A 23035-nucleotide genomic window follows, 5' to 3' on the forward strand; every position below is an offset into this window, starting at 1 on the left:
ACTAACAAATTTATTTGAGTATAAGCTTTCGTGAGCTACAGCTCACTGAATGCATCCAATGAAGTGAGCTGTAGCTCATGAAAGCTTATACTCAGATAAATTGGTTAGTCTCTAAGGTGCCACCAGTCCTCCTTTTCTTTTTGCGAATACAGACTAACACAGCTGCTACTCTGAAACCTGCCATAAGTGAGTACAGGCGCCTTGCCCCATGAGACTTCTGAGCCCCAGTAGTGGGGAAAGCACTGAGCCCACTCTGCTCCTGGTTCTGGGTCAGGATCTGAGCTGGCTGGGCACTGAATTCCTCCACCAAGGCAATCCCTTCGAAATCAGAGAGAGCAGAACACCTGGCCACATCGGGCCCTGCAGCCCCTTGCAGTCAATAGAAAGGCTCCTCTCGCCTGGATTTTGGCTTGGGCCAACAGGGCGTTGAGCGCTGGCTGATGCCGCAAGCGCCAGTGTAGGGGTTTGGTTCCAAGTTTGCAATGAATTGCAGGCTCCGCTGATGTGGGGCAAGGTGCAGCATGGTTCATCTGCCCTCTAGTCTTGACCTAGCAGCCTCTTACCCTCCTTATCCAGCCCTGTGTCCTTTCCCCCTGAGCATTTGTTTCAGACACCCTGTTTTAGAAATGATCTTTGCCTTTTGTTTCATTAACCCTGACCCCAAGGGCTTAAGCAATGGGCTTCGATCTTTACAAATTGAATAAATTAAATAATTAACTGCTCTTCTCTGGTTGAAGTGGGGGATCCTACGCATACACTCTTCAAACTGAGAAAGCTATTTACCCTTCACACACCCAACCCCTGGTCTATGAATGAGGACAAGGCTTTCTATAGCTCTTCAGCTTATGGCATCGGGCTGGGAGTCAGGATATCTCGGTTCAAATTTCAGCTCTGCCACTGACTCCCTGTGTGACCTTGGACAACTCCCCTCCCCTTGCTGTGCCTCCGCTCCACAGCTGCAGTGCAAAGAGGGATTTGTGAGGCTCAGATACCGGGAGGCTGTGAGAGTGCCTGCCTAGACAGGATTGTGAACCCTGCAGTGCTGAGCTTTGTATTACAGTCATGAGAGCCCCCTAGCTGAGATCAGGGCCTCTCTGCTCCAAGGAGCTTACCAGCATAACTAAACACAAGGAGATGAAATGACTTAGCCGGGTCATGCAGCCTTCTGGGGCAGAGTGTCGGGACAGAACCTGGGTTTCCTGGGTCTGAGCCACCAGCCCACATGGCCAGAGTGGGGAAGCATGATTGATTTCTGGACTATTTGTGAGTTCTCACAGAAGGGCGCGCTTCTCCCTTCTTGCACCTGGCCCAGCCTGGAGAAGAACACTCTCTATGGAAGACTGGGGCGGAATAGTTTTCCAGCTTGATGCCAAAACCGAAAGGGTTTGTAATAAATGCATCTGTGTCTTCAGCTCTGTAATTCCCAGACAACAGCAGCTCAGCCAGTCAAGGTGGCAGAAACTTCTGGGCCTTGCTAACAAGAGATACTTGAAGACTTCCTAGTCCCGCTAGACATATTAACCCATATTAACAGGCGGGTTGTCATCACTTCAAACCGTTCCAGCTTCACTGACCCAAGGACGTCTCACCTCTCTTCCACCCCGTACCGGGGAACCACTCCATGTTCTTCACGCTAATTTCGTTTGGAGAAATCAATTTGTTTGGTGAAAATTTCTGGTTTGTTTTTGTTTTTTTTAAACAAATGTTCTGGGTTGTGGTGTGGGTGGGTGGAGGTGTGCGTCTGTGGTTTTGTGCATCTGTGTTCTTCAAACTGAACCATGACAAAGGGGTGAAGGAAAAAGGGGAGTGGGGGAAAGAGCCAAAGGGAAAACAAAAAGGGTCAACAGTGAAAATTTGGTAAAAGTTGTTTTTAAAATTACAAATAAACCAAAAAAAGTTGCTTCTTGAAATGTGCAGGAAAAAATGAAACATTTTGCAAACCACATTCTTTGCTTTGACCAGCTCCAGGGGCTTAGCACAGGGGGCTCAGATTCCACTTTTGAAATGATCTAAGCATCTGCCATTTGTCCGATGTTCCTTTGTTCCGGTCGGATATTGGGTGGGGGCGCCATTCGGAAAAGTGAGGAAAGCACCCCCAGTTCCGCACTGGGAGATAATGTTGCAAGCTGCAATGATGGCTACATTGTAACAAGCCATAGCTGCATGCTGGCCCGGCATCCCGCTGACCAGTTAACTTCCCATGTGGACTCGTCCCTAAAGGGAGACCAATGCCATGTTCTCTCCCACTGGGCACAGCCTGTGATGATGTTGACCAACTTGTAATGCGCTGACCAGTGTGTGCTCCCCTTCCCTTGCCTGGATGCAGCCTGTCTTATAAGAAATGTACTCATCTGCACATGTGTCCATCTGTCCTCCCCAAAAAGGGTCACAGCATTGTGGCCCTGTCCTGCACAGAATGGCAGAGCGCGAAACCCACTCCCTTGGGTGCGATTATTGCCCTCTAGTCAGATGCATCATACGCCTTGTGGGCCAACTTGTAATCCGATGGCATCAAATAAAGCTCAGAGCAGCCACAGAATTTCAGCCCCTTCGTTCAGTACTTGGTGAAACCAAGAGTCCAACATGAGTTAACCAGAGAAGCTAGGTCCTGCTGCTTGGCCCCTTTCCAGGTGCTTCTACCTGACTCACCTGCTCCCTGCAGGGGTCTCTCCCAAGTGAGCAGCTTTGGGCCTATAAGGACTAGACAGCCTGCAGGCTCTTACCTGAGCCCTGGCCTCAAACCCAGCACCAGGGAGCAGCTAATTAGTCACAGGTGGGACTCAGTCCAGCTCCTTTAAAGGGCCCTCCCACCCTGACATAAACCCTTTTAAAGTCAAGCAGTAGGGCCTGTGGCTGTGGGTCAGAGAACACTGGGCTGTAGTCCCACTTCCTCCCAGGCACTCCATATGGCCGCAGCATGTGACATGCAGAGGAGTGGGGAACCCTGTGCAGCCGCTGTACTGTAACCTTTAGCAATGACTGGGGTGGTGCCAGCAGATGGATGATCCTGGGTAGGGGATGAGCAGTGGGAGGTGGGAGCCGACTGCAAATATCTGAGAGAGACGTTGCAAACCTTTCCCAAGGGCCATCAGCGTCCCTGCAGTGTCTCCCCTCCCGACTTTAGATGTTTGTTCCTCTTTGCAGATTCATGTACTACCACTAAGGCCTGCTGGGTGTCTCCACCCCCCTTCCTCTCTGCAATGGCTGCCCCATCAGCTTGCAAGGGCAGGGTCAGCGAGGGGTGAATGAGGAGTGCAGGGCTGTGCCAAGCCAGGTGGCTTTTCAGCTCTGCCTTTAAAGCGCAGAAGCAAGCTTTGAGTTAAAGTTCATCCACATAAAACTCTCCCCAAATGGGACCTCTTAAAACCCTTAATTCCTCTGGATTGTTACTAATTGTTGAGGGTGGGAGCAGGGAATGCAGTTGGCAAGGGATCCAAGTGAGACTTTAATTGCCTCTTTTGTGCCTCGCCAGAGACTTAATAGGAAAGAATGAGTTTAGGGGCTGAGTGCCCCACAGTATGAAACGCAGGCTCACCGTGTTGGGGATAGCACGCAAAGATTGCCTCTTGCAGCACATGCTAAGGACAAAACAGAACTCTTATTTGGTGGCTGACATGGGGCAGGCTAGGCAGATACCAGCCCAGACCATCTGGCTTTGAACAGGGCACTGAGCAGTCCGGTCCTTGCTGGAATTTGGAAGGAGATTCTTCAGGCTTTGTCATTCCAGCAGCTGCAGCGGTAGGGATATTAGAAAAGACAGCTCATGGATATCATGTCAGAAAATCCTCACAGGTAGATGCCTGGCTCTGTTGCTAGCTTTGGTGCAACTGCACTTTCAGCTGTAACTTCCCCCGGCTTCTTCGGGGTTACACTGGGGTGAATTTGACCTGAAGACTGCAAACAGGAAGGCGGCGTTAACAGCGGATGGAAAGAGCTGCAGAGAGGAAGCCATTTGTAGTGCACAAGAGGTTGCATTGCTCCTGTAAATGTTCAGGAACTCTGCAATGGATCTACCTCTAGCTTACACACAAGCTGCCCTTTTTCCTTATAGTCAGCAAGAGAGCACCCCTGTAGTCGGCAGTGAGAGGATGGATCAAGGGACAAAGCACCATGTCCACCGCTGGCATTAGACAGTGCAGGAAGACTGAGCCCTGGCTGGAGACATCCCTGTGAATTTGGCAGGTGGATCAGATGGGCCGGGCTTTGACTTCCAGCTTAAGGAGTGGAGCCATGCCTGAGCAGTGCATGGTAGTGACGTGCCTTTTTTCTCTCTCCTTTCTCAAAAGGCTTTGTGATAAATAGTACTGAAGGCAAAACAGCTGCATAAAACCAGATGCTCCCAAATCTGTTCCTGTTCCAGCCACTGCTGTCACTGGAAGAATATCCCAGCTCTCCCGTGCATGTGCAAGACGCTGTTTCTAGTCTTTCATAAGAACTACACGGGTACGTCTACACTGCGTAAAAATCCCGTGGCATTGAGACTCGGAGTCTGGGTCAATTGACTGGGGATCCTGGGGCTCGAGCTGCGGGGCTGAAACTAGCAGTGTAGATGCTCGGGCGGGAGCCCGGGTTTGGAGACCACCCCCTTTTTGAGGGCTCAGAGTCCAGGCTCCGGCTGGAGCCTGAATGTCTACGCTAGAATTGTATAGCCCCGCAAGCCCAAGCCACGTGTTTTAGTGCAGTGTAGATGTACAGCTCCTGTTTGGGGACAACGTTGGTTTTTCGTCTGGTTCTTTGAAATGGTGAATAGTCACAGAAAGGAATCCACACCTGCTGTTTCCAAGCTTTCCCGTTGCTGGGTTATTTAGATTTCTGGGCTCGGTGCAGCAGGCGAGGAGCTGGGAGGCTTTTGGATCTGCTATTTGTTTGAACTGAAGTCCAGTGCGTTGGAAACTCTGATCTGCCGTCAGTCCCTGGGAAAAGCCTGGTTTGCGCCAGGCCTTACTTCCCCCAGTGGGGCAGGCTGCTTCTGCCTGTGGCATCATTCTCCGCAAAATCATCTGTCCCTGGCTAACTCAGTGAGATGGCTGGGAGCAGAGGCTGCGCTCAGATGCTCTGAGCAGGAAGGGCCGGCTTCAGAGATGACAGAACTGCTGGCCTTGGCATAAAGACCCCATTTCCATTTACCAAAAAACAACATGTATCTGTCCCTGGCAGATGTCTCTTGCCATGTAGGTGGCTGCTCCCGAAGGCTATGGTCACTTCTACGCTGCTTGTGTTAGGCTTAGCCCCAGCAGGGAGACGATGTAATTTCAGACCCAAATAGGACAGACTTTAAAGGGTCCATGTACCTTATACCTAAGTCAAATGAGGGTGACCTAGCAAGTGTGTGCCGAGGCATCTTGCTAGCCGAAGGCACCCCAGGCTGGACTCATCTCTGGAGTAAATGGTGACAGCAATGGAGTTACACCAGGGGTGAACCTGGCCTACTCGGCGTGCTTTGAGCTGTTGCAGTGGCATGCCTGTACCAAAGTGCTCCTGTACGGTAGAGACTTACGGTGGGAGTCACCAAATGGGGCTGTTACAGAGTCTTACAGATCTTTCTCTTAGCGTTCTGGGGAGCGGCGGCTTTGAAGAAATGCCGGGGTGCTGTGCGTTTGGTGAGGCACAGTCTGTTGGGGCAGAGCTGCAGCAAGCACCAGCTGGCGAGATTCTCTTTGCTGTGGCTCGCGAACTAGCCAAGCTGGAGAGCAGAGTTGCTTGCTGGGGGCCCAGCACAGGTTTTAGGCCTGACATTTCTGAACACCGGGATTGTCTGAGCACCAGTCGCGACCACCTCCATCCCAAGATTGGTGTCTGTGGCACAAACAAGCTCCGCTAAGAAAATACCCTGGCTCCGCATCACTGATTCCTCTGCCAGTGGGAAGCCAACTTGCGGGGCTGCAAACTCTGCTTGGCAGAGGGGAACCATAGTAAGGACAAGCCAACAAAACGAGAAGAAACCAGTCTCAGCCTTGTCAGTGAAGAGCTGGCCCTGGGCTCTGACATCCACAGAAAACCATGCAGCTCCTGAAAATCTCTGGTCCTGTAAGGATCCAGCGCACGTCAAAACCCACACTCCTTTCATCCCCGTAAGCTACACAAGTTCCAGGTCTGTTTTTCCCCCGGCATGCCATGAGGCACGTGAAACCGGTTCTATTTTGCTGCTGTGCAGACTCCTCTGGCAGAAGCCCCATCAGGCAGCACGTGAGCAGCCATGTAATGTGGTCTCTCGGGGCACAGAGCGCTGATCCACTCAGTAAGGAATTCTTACGATGCCTGTCATGGAGGCTAGGTTTCCGTGAGATAGGATCTCAACGGGGGGAAGAAAAGCAACCAAGAGATGTTATGGTTTTGGTTCAACTCTTACATTTCAGTGCTGTGATCCAGCTAGTCATGGGAAAAGCAAGGGCTTTGGGAATCTGGAACCCTTTAAGAAAGATTAAACTAGATATTTGATTGCAGGGGAAAATAGGAGCATGATAATAAGATTGCAGCTTTGAATAGCTAGAGATTAGCATTACTGGGAGGGGGGTTAAGCTGTTTGCTCATGACAAATGCACAAGATACATGTGTTGAGGGATGGGGGGGGTGTCTGCACAGTGCATGATATCAGCCATGCACACAGCAACTCGTGTGGTGGCAGAGCTGGGAACCACAGCTCATGGGGCAGACCAAGAGCCCAGGTCTGCGGCCCTTAACCACGCCCAGAAGTATTTAACTCATTTAATGTCCTTCCTTTAATGTCCTTCATTTAATGCCTCACTTCCCCACCTGTAAGGGCTCTTGTCCTGTGTGTAACGTGTACATTTGCCCCCAGGGACCCCGCGTAGCCTGCAGGTCCCCGCATTGACCCAAGCGGCCTGGCTGTGCTGGACGTCCGCTGTCAGGCTGAGGCCAGCCTCGGGCCACGTTGGGTAGCTCCACGTGCTCCTCCGCAGGATGCTCCTTTGCCCGGCTCCTCTGAAGCTGTTTCATTGGGCTCGATTCTGCTCCCGTCGACATCTCCCATTGAGCCTGACGGCAGCTGGACCCAGCTCACTAGAACAGCACTTTCCTGGAGGAAGTTGGATGATACCTACAGCTACCACTTGAGCTCTTGGTTTCCCCCCAGCAGACAGCTCTTAAGGGGGAAAGAGGTTGTGGGCTGCAATGCTGCCCAGGCTTCTCGCTGGAGACCAGGAAATGAGCAGGGCATGCATCGGGATGGGTCACCGGCACAGGAAATGAATGCAGGTGACATTCTGGCAAAAACAAATGTGTCCTTTGGGTTTCGATAGAAAGTTTTTTTTGTTTATCTGCTTATAACCGAAGGTTTTTCTGTGAGCAGATTTATTAGCAGCTTTACTCCTACCAAGTGGCATTGGGCAGGGAGGATCGTGCGTGATGTTAACCTGCATTCCCAGCTTTCGTTGCTTGGCAAGGCTTGCTTTTCCTCTAGAAACAGAGAGAGGATGAGCCTGATTCCCCACTCACTCACCCCAGTACAAATCAGGAGTCCATGGAGCTGTGCTGGTGGAAATAGGAGAGTCAGGCGCAAATACTTGGAAATGTAGTAACTAATTTTATACACCGCTGACCTGAGCCTGCTGTCTGACTGCAAAGTCTGGTGCTGTCTGGTGCTAGCCTTGGCTGTATTTTGACTAGCATTGCAGGGAAACAATGATCTGCAGCATTAGGGAAACTGACTCTGCAACGAGTCATTTGGTGCACAACTGGCTCCAAGTGGGTTATTGCAAGCAAATTACCATGTAGGTACATTACCTCCCTTTGCCTGCCCATCAAACAGGGTAACAACCACCATTGTAAATGGCTTTGAGCTCTATGGATGGAAATTATCATAGACGTAGTAACATAGAATATCAGGGTTGGAAGGGACCTCATGAGGTCATCTAGTCCAACCCCCTGCTCAAAGCAGGACCAATCCCCAATTTTTGCCCCAGATCCTTAAATGGCCCCCTCAAGGATTGAACTCACAACCCTGGGTTTAGCAGGCCAATTAGAGCTAGGTGGTATTATTAATTACTATCCTATAAAGAATAATTGAGAGTTCATTAATTGTATCTTGATAGACCTTCCTGCTCAGCTGGTCTTAACACAGTAATTTCAATCACACTTTGAATTCAGTATTTCGTGTGGGTTAAGCATGTTTCCCCACTGCCCCTACCTTTATTATTGGGAAATCTGCCGGACATCAATCAAAATTCCTACTCTCTGCATGCTGGCTTGGGGGCAAAGGTCTCCTGCGTGAAGCTAACAGATCAAAAGCACTGGTAATGGGAGGGGAACATTTTTATGGAATCCAGTTGTTCCACTTTCTATTGAAAGCATTTTCTTTGCTGCTGGTACCACTGTGTTCTTGTCTTGGGCACTAGGACAGCAGCAAGCCAATGAGCTTTGATAGGAAATGCGGTTTTTATTAATGGTTTAGTTTTATGGGCTCCTCTGAGCTTAAACTCAGAAATCCCATGGAGGATCCTGTGGGAAATTGGCTGGGAGGCTGGAAATCTCTTGGAATTTAGGATCACTGCTCTTCTAATAACTTGTTAGCAGTAACACACCTGTGAATGGCAATGCCCCATTATTCTCTCCTGTCTAAATAGTTCAAAGTCTCTCAGTGTCTCTATGCAAATAATACCAAGGCAACAAACAGGCTTGGCAGCTTTCTCTTGGTTAGCGCTCCGTCTTAACAGGCTTAAAGAATTCTGTTACTTCCAAGGGACAGTGTCCCACAAGGGAGTGGAAATGAATGAACAATGGCAGTGGGACCTGACCTGGTTCACAAGCTCTTGCTGATACATAAATGCATTGGCTTGCAGGCATGGTATTTGTTTTCCAAGGTGCAAGGTTGATCCTTGTTCTCTTGCAATGACTGTAGGTCTGGTAAGCTGAGAATAAGATCTAGAGTGAATCCTATCCTTTGGCATGTCACTGCAATAGCCTCGCCATTGTTCACCTTACCATTATGGACTGCTGCAGCATGACTGGCTTGTAGATCTTTCAACGTGCCCCCCATATTTGGGTCTTCGCAGAAGGAGAGAGAGAGAGAGACCCCTAGAAAAGGGGACACACACAAATTATTCACACCAGAAACTTCTAAAATGCTCCAGGATTCCTTCCTTTAATGTACATAACTCTCTCTAACTTCAGCATTGTGATTCTTTATTACTGATCTAAATAGCTTTCAGCAGTGAAACATGAAAGGACATCAGATTTGCCTGGACCATCGCTAACCCTGAGCCTAAAATGAATAATGTCGCTTGAAATGAGGGACATTGGAGAGGTGTGGCAGTTCGGACGCTGGTGCCATAGGACCTGGCGGTCCAGTGGGGAGGGCTGCAAACTGGGAAGAAGGAGAGGTGGGTCATTGTACTAGCTTTGCCACTGTTCTCTGGGCAAATCACCTCGCCCCTTGTTCCAGTTTTGTGGGACAGCGGGGCCCGGTTTGCTAAAAAGGCTAATGAACTTTCATTTACACCACACTGTAAACGTCTGATCTGGATGGCCTCCCGTCTGTGCTGGAATGCTCATTACTCAGCGGAGGGAGGGACAGAGAGAGGGGGGGAGAGAGAGAGAGAGAGAGTGTGTGTGTGTGTAAACTCCTCTCTAAAACAAACTTTTATGTTTGGAACTTGGTTAAATAGGTATCCCCTCTGCCTTGCTAGTGACTACAGATGCTTAATTAAAATCAGCACAAATTCTTCTGAGCTGCCGTAAAGCGGAGTGTGAAAGGGAGGGGGGGGGAGCTTAAAAGTTTTTCATTTCAAGAAATGCCCTTTTTTTGGCCATCTTTAAAATTCAAAGCCAACATCGCTGTTGCTCCTTTGAAAGGTTGTTGTTGTGTAACAGAAGAAGTTTTCCAAGCTGTGCACCCCATCCAACTGGTGGGTTATAATGGTTTCCAGTGAGTCACGCTAACCTGGCAAAGTTCCTACGTACTGCACTGTGTGAAATGTGTAGCATGCCCACTGTAAAACTGACACAAAGCCGCTGGGGTAAATCTGATTGGGGCTAAGCCAACCTATAGATGCAATACACAGATTCTTTCTATGCTCCTCTCGTCTGTGGCTAAGATGTGTCTGTGGCTAAGATGTGCATGCGAAACTGTGTGCAATGTAAGGACTTTTGATTTGGAGAGAAGTAAGAAAAAACATAATTAAATGTGATTAAAAATTGTAACCTGAAAGCAGGCATGGGTTGGGTCCAGCTTTCTAGTAGTAGCCACTACACCAAATACACCGGATCTAGCCCCTTCCTCCTAGAGATAGGGGTCTATGCAGAAGTGCCATACTGAGAGAGGAAGATCAAGAGGTGACCTGGACAGGCGGTGATGTTCTAGGTGATCTTGGTACTGGGCCTTTAAGAACTGACAACCAACTGTTGATCAAAACTTCGTGTTGGCTACACCCGGTTCTAGAGGCTCTCTAGCGGCTGAGTGCAGAGCAGATCCGTGACCTGTTCTGTCAAAGTGATAGCTGAATGAGTGACGTGGCGCAGCAAGCAGGGGCTGTGGCAAACCAGTAAAGGGAAGCCAGCCTGCCTGGCAGGTGGAGGGTGAACGAAGTTTGGAGGCCTGAGTGGGGCTGGGGATGGGATGTGGAAAATCAGCTGGGATCCTGGCCCCCACTGGAAGGGAAAATCCATCAAGAAAAGTGCAACATAGAGACCTTGAGATGCATTTTTTTAAAAAAAAGGGGGTTAATTGACAAACCCCACAAAAGTCACATGCTTTAAATCCCTAAGGAAAGGCTAGGCTGTTCGTCATTCTTACAAGGCAAAGGGAGGGCAGGCAAAGGTGAGAGGCTCAGCCACATGACGGGGCCAAGTGCCCGTTTCTTCTCTCTGTTTGGAGCATGTCAGGCAGGCTTCACTGCTGTCACTGACTCCTTGCACTTTCTTCCCCCAGTGCCATCTTGTTGCCTGGAGGACAGACTGCCATCAGATCTTGCACCGGTATCTGGGTATGTTTCCCTTTTGTCACCTCGCTTTACTTCTCTCCTGAACCTTCCTTCCGATTAGTGGTGTTTGAATTGAGCTGTGCTTTTTCTGGGGGGCGGGGAAAGGGTTCTCTGGTGCAGCCCTTGATCTCTGTACCACGCGGTCTCTGCACTGAAAACTATGGCGCAAACTGGTCCCCGAGTTACACTGCTTAGGTGGGCTCCAAGAAAACTGCTGGCACCAGCTCCTTGGCTGGGCAAAGTTTTGGGGGCCTTGACCCTGTCTGAAATGGTTGGAAGCAGCTAAGATTGCAGGGTGGAAAAAGAGATGGGGGGCGGTGTTGTTTTTCTGGGCACAGCCACTGGAAGCAACAGAGCATGTGGGTTTGAGAAACAGGCTGTCTGGGTTTGTCCGGGATCCTTACGTGGGTGAGGCTCCCAGTCCGGCCAATGAGAGCTGGAAGGAGTAAAGGCTTCATAATTGTGGCCCAGTTGCCACCCAGTCATGGCCTGTCCTTACAGAATCATAGCACTGGAAGGGACCTCAAGAGGTCTTCTAGTCCAGTCCCCTGTACTCATGGCAGGACTAAGTATTATCTAGACCATCCCTGATAGGTGCTTCTCCAACCTGCTCTTAAAAATCTCCAATGATGGAGATTCCACAACTTCCCTAGACAATTTATTCCAGTGCTTAACCACCCTGACAGTTAGGAAGTTCTTCCTAATGTCCAACCTAAACTGCCCTTGCTGCAATTTAAGCTCATTGCTTCTTGTCCTCTCCTCAGAGGTTAAGAAGAACAATTTTCTCCCTCCTCCTTGTAACAACCTTTTATGTACTTGAAAACTGTTGTCACAGTCTTCTCTTTTCCTGACTAAACAAACCCAGTTTTTTCAATCTTCCCTCATAGGTCATGTTTTCTAGGCCTTTAATCATTGTTGTTACTCTTCTCTGGACTTTCTCCAATTTGTTCATATCTTCAATTTGTCGATGCCTTATGGCTGGGTCCGAGGGTTGCAAGGCAGAGTAGGGTTCAGGATCTGTGAAGCCCTCTCCACTCACTGGGGTCAGAGTCTGGAAACCATCAACAGTTGCTAATTAGTCCTTGTGCATTTCCAGTTAAAAACTGTGCCTGTCTCTGCTTTCCTTCATCTGGGCTCTGGATCTTTATCTACCACGTCCACCCCCAAAGGGTCTCCCAGCATGATACATCCCATTGGTAGCCAGTCCGTGCCGCCGTACAGTGCCACATAGGCATAGCCGCTGGGTGGCGCTACGTGCAAAGCTGGGTGAAATTACTGCTCTCCACCCCCAAGGTTTTACTGTGCTGTTCACATCCCCCTCTCAAGATGGCAGCAGATCTCTGGCATCCTCAGTCCACCTGCCCCTCCAGCTCTTTCCATGTGGTTTTACAGGTCCACCTTCCAGGTGCATCCTGGAGCACATACAGATCCCAGCTCCACCTTGATGCAAGCAGATTCTGTACTGAATCTGAAGGCACCTTCCCAATCTACCACACTTACTTTTCAATAAATCCACGTGCAGTTCTAATGGGGGACAGGGGACCCTAGGAAAGATGCCATTGCAGCCCTCAGCACTGCAAAGTTTGGGTGCCCTTTTGCAAGCAACTCCTCTTGGTGTCGCTGCTCTCACAGACACTGAGGCCAGCATTGTCAAAGGTGGCCAAGAAGTGCATGGGTCCCAACTTGAAATGCCTTCACGGAGCCTGGTTTTCAGAGAGAAGTAAGCACCCACAGCTCCCCCTGACTTCCTCTGGGATGGCTGGTGCTCAGTATGTCTGGGAAATCCAGCCCAGTGGATCTGTAGTTGAACATCCAGATACTGAGGCATCTGGGATCAGAGACCACTGGTGAAAACATTGGCCTGAATGTGCTGCTGTTTGGAAACAAGAGCAGAATTTGGAGATTAGCACTGTAGCCTCGGGGCCAGCGTTGGTGTTTGGGAGTTAATATCTAGCTCGTGAGAGTCGGTTATCTGGGGGAATGAAGCACACCTTCTGCACAAACAGAGGGCTGTAAGCTCTCTGGACATGTAAATCCACTGCAACTTGTCCATGAAATGAGAGCCTGTAACATGCACAGTAGGAAGACAAGAGGTTCTGCCTGCATGATGCACAGAGCGGATTATTGCACATGTGATTAGTAAATGTCAGATAGGGGAGGAAGGATTATTGAATGTAGGACATGGGGGGGGGGAAGAATTATTAAACATGTGACCTCCCCAAAAAGGGACACATTCACACATTGCAATTTTATAAAGTGAGCCTTTTACTGACTCTAGAATTGGCTTTTCATGTATTGCATCTGAAGGGACCGCAGCTCTGTGATAGTGCATCAGAAGGGTGCATTGGTGTTCCAAAGTCTTGGAGCTGTAAAGATTGCAGCAAACTCAACTGGAAATATTTATTCCATGTCTCCCAGCCTTCACGGTCTACAATTACCATTTTCAGGGAGCAGTGAATCTGATATCCATCTGAACAGGAAGCTGGGAGCTGTTGGTCTGTAGAGAATTGAGGACAGAGTTCAAACTGAGTTGGTGGCATCTAAGGTTATGTAGCAGCAATGGGTCTGATTCTGATCTCTTGCAAAGGTATAACTCAGAAGGAGCTCTGTTGAAGTCACAGTGGTATGAACCTGGTAAAGGAGAGAAGCATCAAGTGTGGTGCCATGAATCCATAGCAACTGCATTGAAGTTAATCTGCATTTACACGGGTGTCGTGGAGAGCAGAGTCTGGGCCAAACTCAGTGTAACTCTGTGATGAACATGAATTTACCTTAGTGGGTGACCTTGACCATGTCTTAGTACATGACAGCAGTAGAACAGAACCTGCTGGTTACATTAATTCATTCTGCACCTTTTGTCTCTGGGACTTTAGCAGTAGATCTTTCTTTTATACTGAAGCTATGGGGTACATTTTAATATACCTGGTAGTGTGGCCGTTACCAGATGCCACATATCCTAGATGAGCACCTTGTTGATCTATAGCCCTAGAAATCTCTGGGGGTGCTCTGAGCCATGCCTGGTATGCTCTGGGTGCCAAGATTTCTGACGATCCTCCCCCCACCGCACCCCACCCACGATCACTGAGCTGGTAAAGTATCTAGTTCCTTTCTTTGTGTATGACTAGCCACTTGGCCTGGTGTGCAATCAGGAGTCACTCCATGGGACTGAATGGATTCACACTGGGGTAAGGGAGAGAGACAGCTTAAATGTATCTGTTAACTCATGACCTGACCCATGCTGAGTCAAGTACTTGACTAGTCCAGCAAGGGGTTCCCTGGATGGCAGTGGGATTGTTCACGTGAGGATGGGCTGTGGAACTGCATCCTTCAGCACCTCCCTCCTTGGCAGTGCCCTTCATCACAGGTGTACGTTACCTGGCCGAGGTATCTAGCAAAAGGCCATGTGCTACCATAGCCTTGCAAGGGCCCTGCAAAGCTGTCCATGCTCTTGAGCCTCCACTGAACTGAGTGGGAGCTGAGGGGGCTCAGCACCCGTTCCTCATGGTCCTGGGCCCTGGCTGCTTTTGGATGCCAAGCCCTTCCCACTGCTCTGCTAATGCTAAACAAGTGGTCCCGGAGGCCACCAAAGCTGGGCCTTCTTGAACTGTGGGAGGTAGCTAGTTCCTCCCATGTTGAACCTCCAGCCCTGAATGACAATGGGCCTGGAAAGGACTGTTCTGGGAAGTGACTGTCCTAGGGACCCCAAAGAAGATGAGGAAGGCTAAGCTGCCACAGGTTCCCTCTCTAACTTTTGACAGATCACTTAATCTTGCTGTGCTTCAATTGCCCTTTGTAACATAGTGGCTGTAACACTTTGCCCCTTCCCAGGGGTGTTGCAAAGACCAGTTTTGTAATGGTTGCCAGGTGTTCATTGCTAGGGTGACGAGAGATACGTAAGTAACTAGAGAGACGCAGGCCAGACAGCACCTTGTCCGAAGCTGCCTGCTCACCAAAAAGCCTTGATAATTTTTGCGCAAAGCCCCTTCCTCCAGGGCCTATCTCATCATACCCTGCCTGCCCAGGAACGCTGCACCTAATTGGCAGGTAACTGTATCTTTTCCTGCCTTTCCCTCCCCCCCGCCCTTCTCAGAGAGAAACTCAGTCAAGTTCTCAGTACAGAAATTTATTTTAATGGAAACCTAGCTCTGAGGCAGCTTTTTCTCATTTTTAAACTATTTCATATCAACCCTTGGCCTGACATTTGTTTTCTTTGAATTTGGTTGGGAAAAACCGGTCGATGTTTCGAAGGCTATCTTCTCTGGAATCTTGGCAGGCGTTGTGCCGTATCTTTGAAGAAACTGCAAATGCAAAACAGAAGGCAAATCTTAGAGAAACCTAGCAAGATTTTCCCCCTTGCTAACCCCAGGAATGGGAACAGCAGACTTTTGTCCCGGGAAGGGCAGAAAATCAAGGGAGTGATGATTGGTGACAGTCATTCAGGTTCAGAGGTCAGGAATGGAGTAACCGGAAGCCGCAGGAGGAGAGGTTCTAACAGCCCGTTCCCGAAGGCCCCAGTACTTTGCAGCGTCTGCTCCTGAAACCTGATTACGTTGTACAGATTTAAAGTTTCCTCTGGGGGAACAGGCTGCAAGTTACTTCTCCCGTTCCATGTATTCTGCTGACTTTCATCAGGTGCCTACTGATGAAGAACCCTTTCCGCTGGCTAGTGTTTGAGGTAGCCAGCTTCTCCTGCCAACAGCTGGAACAAGGCATCTGCTGGGGTGGGGGGAATGTATGGGTTTCAGATGCCAAGCCCACTGTACCACAACAAACTTCATATGGAATTTATTTTCCTAACTATTGTACCTTTCCAGAGCATGAGACGGAGCTCATGAATATATATATATATGTGCTTAGCACTGGCGATCTTTGAAAGAGAGAGTGATTTAGACTTAAAGAATAATAATAATAATAAAAAAAAAAAAACCTCCTCCAGCTTTGAAACATTTTCTTTGTCTGCATTAGGCACATTGTCACGGCACTGTGCACACAACTGTCAAATAAGATTACATAGGCAAGCAATGCTTGTTTCCCCTGTAACTTACAGTCTGGGTGTCTGGGAGCAATTAGAATGTCTGAGATGTAAAGAATCTAAAAATCCATGCAGGAGGCGGTGGTGGGTTTCTGTGTGCATATAAGGAAATACAGAGAGTTGCCATCCTAGAGGAGGCGTGTTGTATTGATTTGCAATTGAATTCTGATCAGGCCATAACTTTTTTGTGTGTTGCGTGATTCCTTGTGACGTACGTGTGTGTGTGTGTGTGTGTGTGTGTGTGTATGTGAATCAAATATTATAGAAAAGGTGAGATTACAACGTGAGTAGTTGGCTGCAGGTTGGGCAGGTGAAGATTATGAGGCTGGATTTCCAGAGGCCTTGTTTTCATTTTAAAGGTTCCTTTTTTATGAGGGCCAAGACGGATGTCAGCAGCAGAGTAGAGTGTTAGAGGGCACCAATTATCAAGCATTTGTCCAAAGCCCGCAGCAGGGTTTGGTGACTTCATGGCCTTTGTTTTCCCACTGCTGTCCCTAAGGAACTGATAGGGTAGATACTGACGCTTGATCCCCTTACGCTGGCCATTTCCAGAAATGAGCTAGGCAAGCCCATAATCCTGACTCTCCACCTCAAAGCTCTGAGTAATGCACTAAAGATAAAGGCCAGCTCCTCAGCAGGTGTGAACTGGCTTCATTAACTCTGATGGAGCCAGGTTGATTTATACCAGCTGAGGATCTGGTCTAGCGTGTGATTATGTTGGAGGGGGGAAATGTTCTCCCTAACTCCACAGGTCTGTTCTCAGTGTCTGTGAGTCAGAGCTGCTGGCTATGCTGGCCCCCAAACGTGTCCTGGTTTATACTCTGGTCATCGTCATGTCATGATGGGAGAGTGAGCTCTAGTCCTTTACACCAATAGAACTGTTGGTTAACTTCCCATAGAATCTTTATTACCAGTGCCCATGTGAATGACCGAAAGAACTAGACACTGTTCAGGCCAAGAGCCAAGTAGGATTCAGAAAGGATTTGTCATGGCTGTGGTTAAGGGGAACACCCACAGTCACATTAGATAGGATTAAATAAAAGGTATAAGGGGTATAAAACCTTCTGCTTTAGGGTATAAAACCAGCTTCTAGCTAATGGGGGTCAGGAAGAAATTCACCTTTTGGGCTGGTTATTCCATAATAGTCCATTGTGCTTTTGGGCGGGGCGGGGGTGGAGTGGTGGGGGTTCCTTGCGCCTTTCCCTAGCTCCGGTCTGAGAGAGGACATTGGGCTGGATGAAGGTTGACTGGGGATGATGCTGACCTTACCTGGGAAGAGCCGTTAATCAGCATGAACTGCGGAGTGTTTTTAAAGGCAGGGCCATCCCATTAAGTGTGTCTCATGCCAAGTGCTACAACACGCCTTGAGGGGCTTGATCTCAGAGGATGGGTGCTCAGCACTGCCTGAAAACCAGGCCCCATCATGGTATCTCAGGCTCGGCACCTAAAATCACAGGAAACTGGCTCCCAGAAGGGCTTAAATCTCCTCTCAGAACAGACTCCTTGGGACCCCACAGAAACATTGGAAAGGCACCTTCTCTCCTCTAGGCCACTAGCCTGTTGAATTGACGATCAGTCGTGCATGCGTAACCGTCTTTCTGAAAGACCCAGAGAAAATGCAGTGTGGGTTCCACGAGGCATTCCCTTAACCAGAGGAGATTCCCTGGCCTGTGCGATGCAACAGGTCAAACGAGATGACCACAATGGTCCCTTCTGGCTTTGACATCAGTGAAACTTCTTCCCAAGGCTGGAGGCACTCTGAACCTCTTGAGCAACGTCCTTAGGCGAGGGTCGCCTCCCCTGTGGTATAAAAAAAACAGAACATCTCGGGTGACCCCAAGTCATAAAACTGGCCAGCTGGCAGTGTGTGCGGCGCACCTTTCCAGACTTCCTGGGACAGCTACTTCAAGAAAGGACAATCCTGGGAAAACCTGGCCAGGTGGCAACCCGACCTTGGGGCAAGCTGTCATCGAAAGCTGGCTAATACCTGGCAGGGGTAAGACATGGAGTTTTATGGTCAGAGCACTGGTGATAGATGGAATATTTTACCTCAAAAGCAATAATTCCAGCCTGTCTTACTCCTGGATTCAGTACAATCTCTCCTAGCCTAGTGTGATGGTAAGACATGATAGATTAATGGCTCTTAACCTTTTCTATACTGGGACACCCCCTATGAGGTGGTTCTATGAGAAGAGCAAGGGTGGTCATGATGACCCTCTGACACCTGTGAGTGATCCCTTGGGGCCGGAACAACCGGGTTGAGAACTCCCGAGAGAGAGATTTGCCCACAGGCTGTATGTGTGTGAATTAGGCCACTCAACAAGCAAGTGGAAACAACTCTATTATTTAGTTTAGACACTAGGAGTTTGAAAGAAACTGAACCGAGTTTGATGGAGGACATTGATACGGTGAATTTACAGGATAGGTAAGTTACACACACCCTGTACGATAGTTATATTGTGTGTGTGTGTGTGTGTGTGTGTACACATACTGTATCTAATACATTAAACTATACAAACTGGCCCAAACTCTGCACTCAGTCATGCAAGTGTCACTCCATGGTGACTCTCTTTGAAGCCAGTGATCTTACTCCAGATCTGCATACATGTAAATTAGAGCAGGATTTGGCCCAGTGACAGCAAAATTATTACTAACTGCAGTCACAATATTATCACAGTAATCCCATGGTTGTGTAGTCAGAGGAATAAGCACATGCAGTTCTAAGCCGCTCCTGTTAGGGGCAGCAGATAATTTCAAACGGTTCTCTGTTAATAACCTACATGACCAATGTCATAGCTCATTTCTCTCTCCCCGGGCACTGTCTTTTGTATATATGAGACCTATGCTAGCTGCCAGGCAGCCTTGTATGGAGCCTGGCCAACACAGAACAAAGTGCTGAGCCCCACAGTACCTGCCTCATCTGTTACTTCAGCTATACATATATTTCCATCTGAGCCAGCAGAAATTCCTGGTTTCTGTATTGCATGCTAAATTGAATGGGCCAAATTCTGCTCTGTTTTATACCCTGTGTAATCCCTCTGAGGCAATGCCCAATGCGAGATTGCTCACATGAGGCCTAGACACCACTTAAGTCTTCTGTGCCACTGAAGTCCTGCTTCACCCTTGTGCTGGCCATCACTGGGGTGAATTTCATTCCACTGGAGTCTGTGGAAAAACTCTCATAGGATCACAGAATATCAGGGTTGGAAGGGACCTCAGGAGGTCATCTAGTCCAACCCCCTGCTTGAAGCAGGACCAATCCCCAGTTTTTGCCCCAGTTCCCTAAATGGCCCCCTCAAGGATTGAACTCAAAACCCTGGGTTTAGCAGGCCAATGCTCAAACCACTGTGTTATCATTGACTTCAGCAGGGCCTGGATTTCTCCCATCATCTCTCCTCCAAGGAGTTAACAGTCTAAAGGCTTGATTCTCCTACCCTTACTCGCACTGAATAGTACTTGTGCATGGGAGTAGTCCCAGCGAGATGGACAATCCTGTATAGACCCAGCATTAGCCCAGCTGTAAGACCAATCTCAAAAATCATGACTTTACTTTAAAAAAAAAAAAAAAAAAAAAAGATCCATTTCTTTAGTGGATTATTGTTGAAAGTCTTCATGGAAGAAATGTATTTTAAAGGTGGGATTTGAATCAGAAGAGGGTGGTCGTTTGCACATGAGACAGTTCCGGGCACATGCTGCTCCGCTTAAATTACTTGGGAGTTCAGTCTGAAACTCGTAACTTTATCCAAATAGCTGAAAAATGATTTATGGACTCCCTGGGAATTTACATATCTACAAGAAGATTAACAGCCAATGTGTCTGGAAAGCCATAAGTGGAGTTATAAAATGACTTGCACAGTGGAGGAGAGATCAGTCTGGAAGACCCAGCCAGGCTTGTTATAGACGTTTGACTTGAAGGCAGCGCCTAAAGAAAGCTCAAAAGAACAGGAAATTGTCAGTTAAAAGGAAGACCATGCCAGTAAGGCTCTCTTGACAGCTGTAAAATTAACTGTCCCAATTACTTTCAATCACCTGGCAGTGATATTATTTAAATGTTGGAACTGAGTGGGGCAAAGTGGGGTGGGGGGGTGAGGAATGGAATCAAAAGACACACCAAAACCAGAAAGACAGGATTTTAAACCTATGACATTAAAATAAAATGACCGGCAGAATAAACATTGAAAAAAAGTTTTCCATCCCAGGCAGCCATCGTCACTGTCAAAGGATTGGGAAATGAAGATTATGTACCTTGGCTTTTTCTAAATGAGAAAAAGTTCTCGCAGCAGTTCTCAAATTTGCGGTCTGTCGTGTCCAGAAGAACAGCAGAGAAACCCAAATGACAAGAAAGCCGGTGTGGTGCACAGGATACAGCAAACTGTAAATGTGGCACTCCGAAAATAATGCAATGTCGGGAAGAAAAAGCTGCCGATAAATGTTGCTCCAAATTTCCTGGAGATGCAAGAGGCCGCTTCTGGTAACGCTTTGTGCTGGAAGCATCTGAAGGAGGAGTTTCCAAAGCTAATGACCACCGTGAAGAGCTGGAAGATCCTGGTTTTGAAACTGTACACTAATAACTCCAAAACTAATAAGGCAGTTGAAGGCTTTGTGGCACGTATATTGACAACTCCCCACAATCACCTGAGGCTGTTAGTGTACAGAAAGTTTTCCATCCTTTGGATTAATGTGGAGTGTCTCTTGAGAACACAGATGGGTTACAGATGGCATTACTGACCTTATATTATTAATCAGAACCACCATGAAAATTCTTGCAAACAGTGAAGGGAGAACTCTGTGGTTTGTGCCCAGATAATATTACTTGATAGTGATGGATGTGTTTTAAATCTTGTGACAGACAAGATACTGAAGTAACTCATACGGAGAGCTCTCGTCCAGCAACCACTGGCTATTTTAAAATATATGATCCAACAAGAAATGAAAGTTACCCTTTGGATTTCACGGCCTTTTCCAGTTCTTTTGGTTTTGGTTTCATAGGACGCAAGCGCTCATGACCCATAATAAACCCTCTGATTGGTCAGTCTGGATCTCTTGACAAAGGGAGTCTTGGAAATGTGATGTTCACATCTGTTTTGCACTTGTATTGTTCAGTGGATCTATTTTACCATTTTCCTACCCCAGAGGTATGATTAGCAATCAAATTATTACATATAATTGAATTGTTGCATCCCGTTTAAATCACTGGAATTGCTTTACTGACTATGGATGAATCTCAAAAGAATGAAAGAAATGCCAAAGCTACAAAAGACAGTGAATATTCTCCTTTCTACAAGTCCCATCAAAGAGCCAATATTTATCCTTAACTTATGTCAGCCCCTTCTTCCAGATATGTTGCTCAGATACTACAGTAATGAACACGGTAGAAATATTAGTCCTGTGATTTGTTTCTCATAACATACGGCCATACCTGAAGACAACTAAAAGAATAACTGTTGAAGAAAATTACCAAGACAGTGAACATCCAGAGCATACCTCTGCAAGTTGCACATTACAATTGACAGTTATGGTTTTACTGCTCTTATCAATAGCATTTTTCACCATGACATCTATCCTCCCTCCAGCAATGTGTGTGTATATAGCGTAGCAAAATTTGAACTGAGGATTTTTTAGTGTCTTGGACAAAAAATGGAAGTGTTTGCAGAGTCAATAGTTATTGTTTTGGTTCATTTTAGTTGTGATGGGGACTGGGGGGAGGGAGGGAATCTGTTTCTGGGTGTACCAAAGACCAGAACCCCAGGTGATCCAATGGACTGTGAGTGACAATGCACGAAACTAGCAATTAGTAAACTGACCTGCTGGGTGACCTAGTCCCTTCTCCTTTCTCCGTCTCTATTTCCTCTCTCACCATTTGGTTATTTAGATAGTAAGTTCTTCACAGTAGGGTCAGTTGCTCCCTATGGGTGCCCAGCATCTGTGCTCTTGGCTGGGGCTAGCTAGATACTACTGTAATACAGATAACACCAAGGAGGGATGCTCAGGGATCCAAATGCATCCCTGGTGTAACTTGAGTGAAGTTAGTGGAGTTTACACGAGGAGAGAGTTGCACTATTGGACCTTGACGTTTTTGTTACAAAGCTGCTTGTTCTTGCCATTCTTTCAGTTCCCACATGACACCTTCTTCTCTACGCCCTGTTCCTATTCAATCTCTGCATGGCTGGTGCAGTGGCCTTAGGGAAAAAACACTGATTTCACCATTAACCTTCTTCATTATATTTAGGAAGTCTAGAAAGTTCAGTCAGGGCTTCTCAAGTATTGTGCTTGGTGGCCCATGCAGATTTGGAATCTATTGCAGGAGAGGAACTGGGGTTGCTTCAATTCTGTGATGTTTGGACCCCGAGGAGAAGCCCTCTGGAGAAGGCATGGGGTTGTGGGGTCCTTAGTCTGGGACTTGGAAAGTTTTCAAGTGGCTGGGTGTTGTTCCAGATCAGCCTTCTTTAGGTGTTTCTATTTGGCCGCTCGTTGTTGTTGCCTTGGAGGTCTATGCAGCATGCCCTGTGGGATCTGAGAGAGTGAGCAAAGCCAATTCCAAGTGGTTTCTGCTTCATGGCAGGTTTGTGCCGGCTGGCATGAGGTTGGAAATCAGCCACGCATAAGTTTGAGGCTAACTTTCTGGGTTGTTTTATTTATTTATTTTTTAAGGTGAGGAATCCCAGTATTTGGGGAATGGCTAAACCCTATTTCACTTAGTGCTGGGGTCACAGGTTGCTCACTGGGCTGATCCACTGGAGAGGGGGTGAGTCAGGCAGAACCCCTGGAAAGGACTCCTGCACGAGAGGGTTCTGCCCAGGTAGGAGCCCTGAGTGCAAGTTACAGATTGTTCTAATTCACTGACACACCCATTTTCTCTTCCTGAGCGGTGCTGAAACCAAGCTGACCCTTCAGGCTATTTCTAGCTCCAAGTTAAGCAGCTTCCTTGTGGGCCAAGGTCCTGCAAAGCCCAGTCTGGGGTTTGTTCCCTTTCTTGGAAGCTGCAAACATCCTGACTGCATGGCCCAAGAATTATGTTTTGAAGAACGTATCCTTAACACCTACTCCAAAAACATTGCCCCGTCCC

General features: G+C 47.9%; 1 protein-coding gene across 3 annotated transcripts in view; it reads left to right on the top strand.

Moving 5' to 3' along the window:
• Nucleotides 1–23035, top strand: part of COL8A2 (collagen type VIII alpha 2 chain) — a 136247-nt gene that overhangs the window by 33733 nt on the left and 79479 nt on the right. The window contains exons 1-2 of one of the 3 annotated variants that reach the window (XM_084652432.1): nt 6055–6071; nt 10886–10940. The exons of 1 other annotated variant lie outside the window; for it this stretch is intronic. The gene's annotated coding sequence lies outside the window, so the exon portion shown is untranslated. Of the gene's footprint in view, nt 1–6054; nt 6072–10885; nt 10941–23035 lie in introns of those variants that run through there. One more of the 3 variants, XM_084652429.1, reaches the window with a different exon arrangement.

The sequence above is a fragment of the Lepidochelys olivacea genome, assembly GCF_965140295.1.
Source record: "Lepidochelys olivacea isolate rLepOli2 genome assembly, chromosome: 19".
In the NCBI taxonomy this organism is placed as follows: domain Eukaryota; kingdom Metazoa; phylum Chordata; order Testudines; family Cheloniidae; genus Lepidochelys; species Lepidochelys olivacea.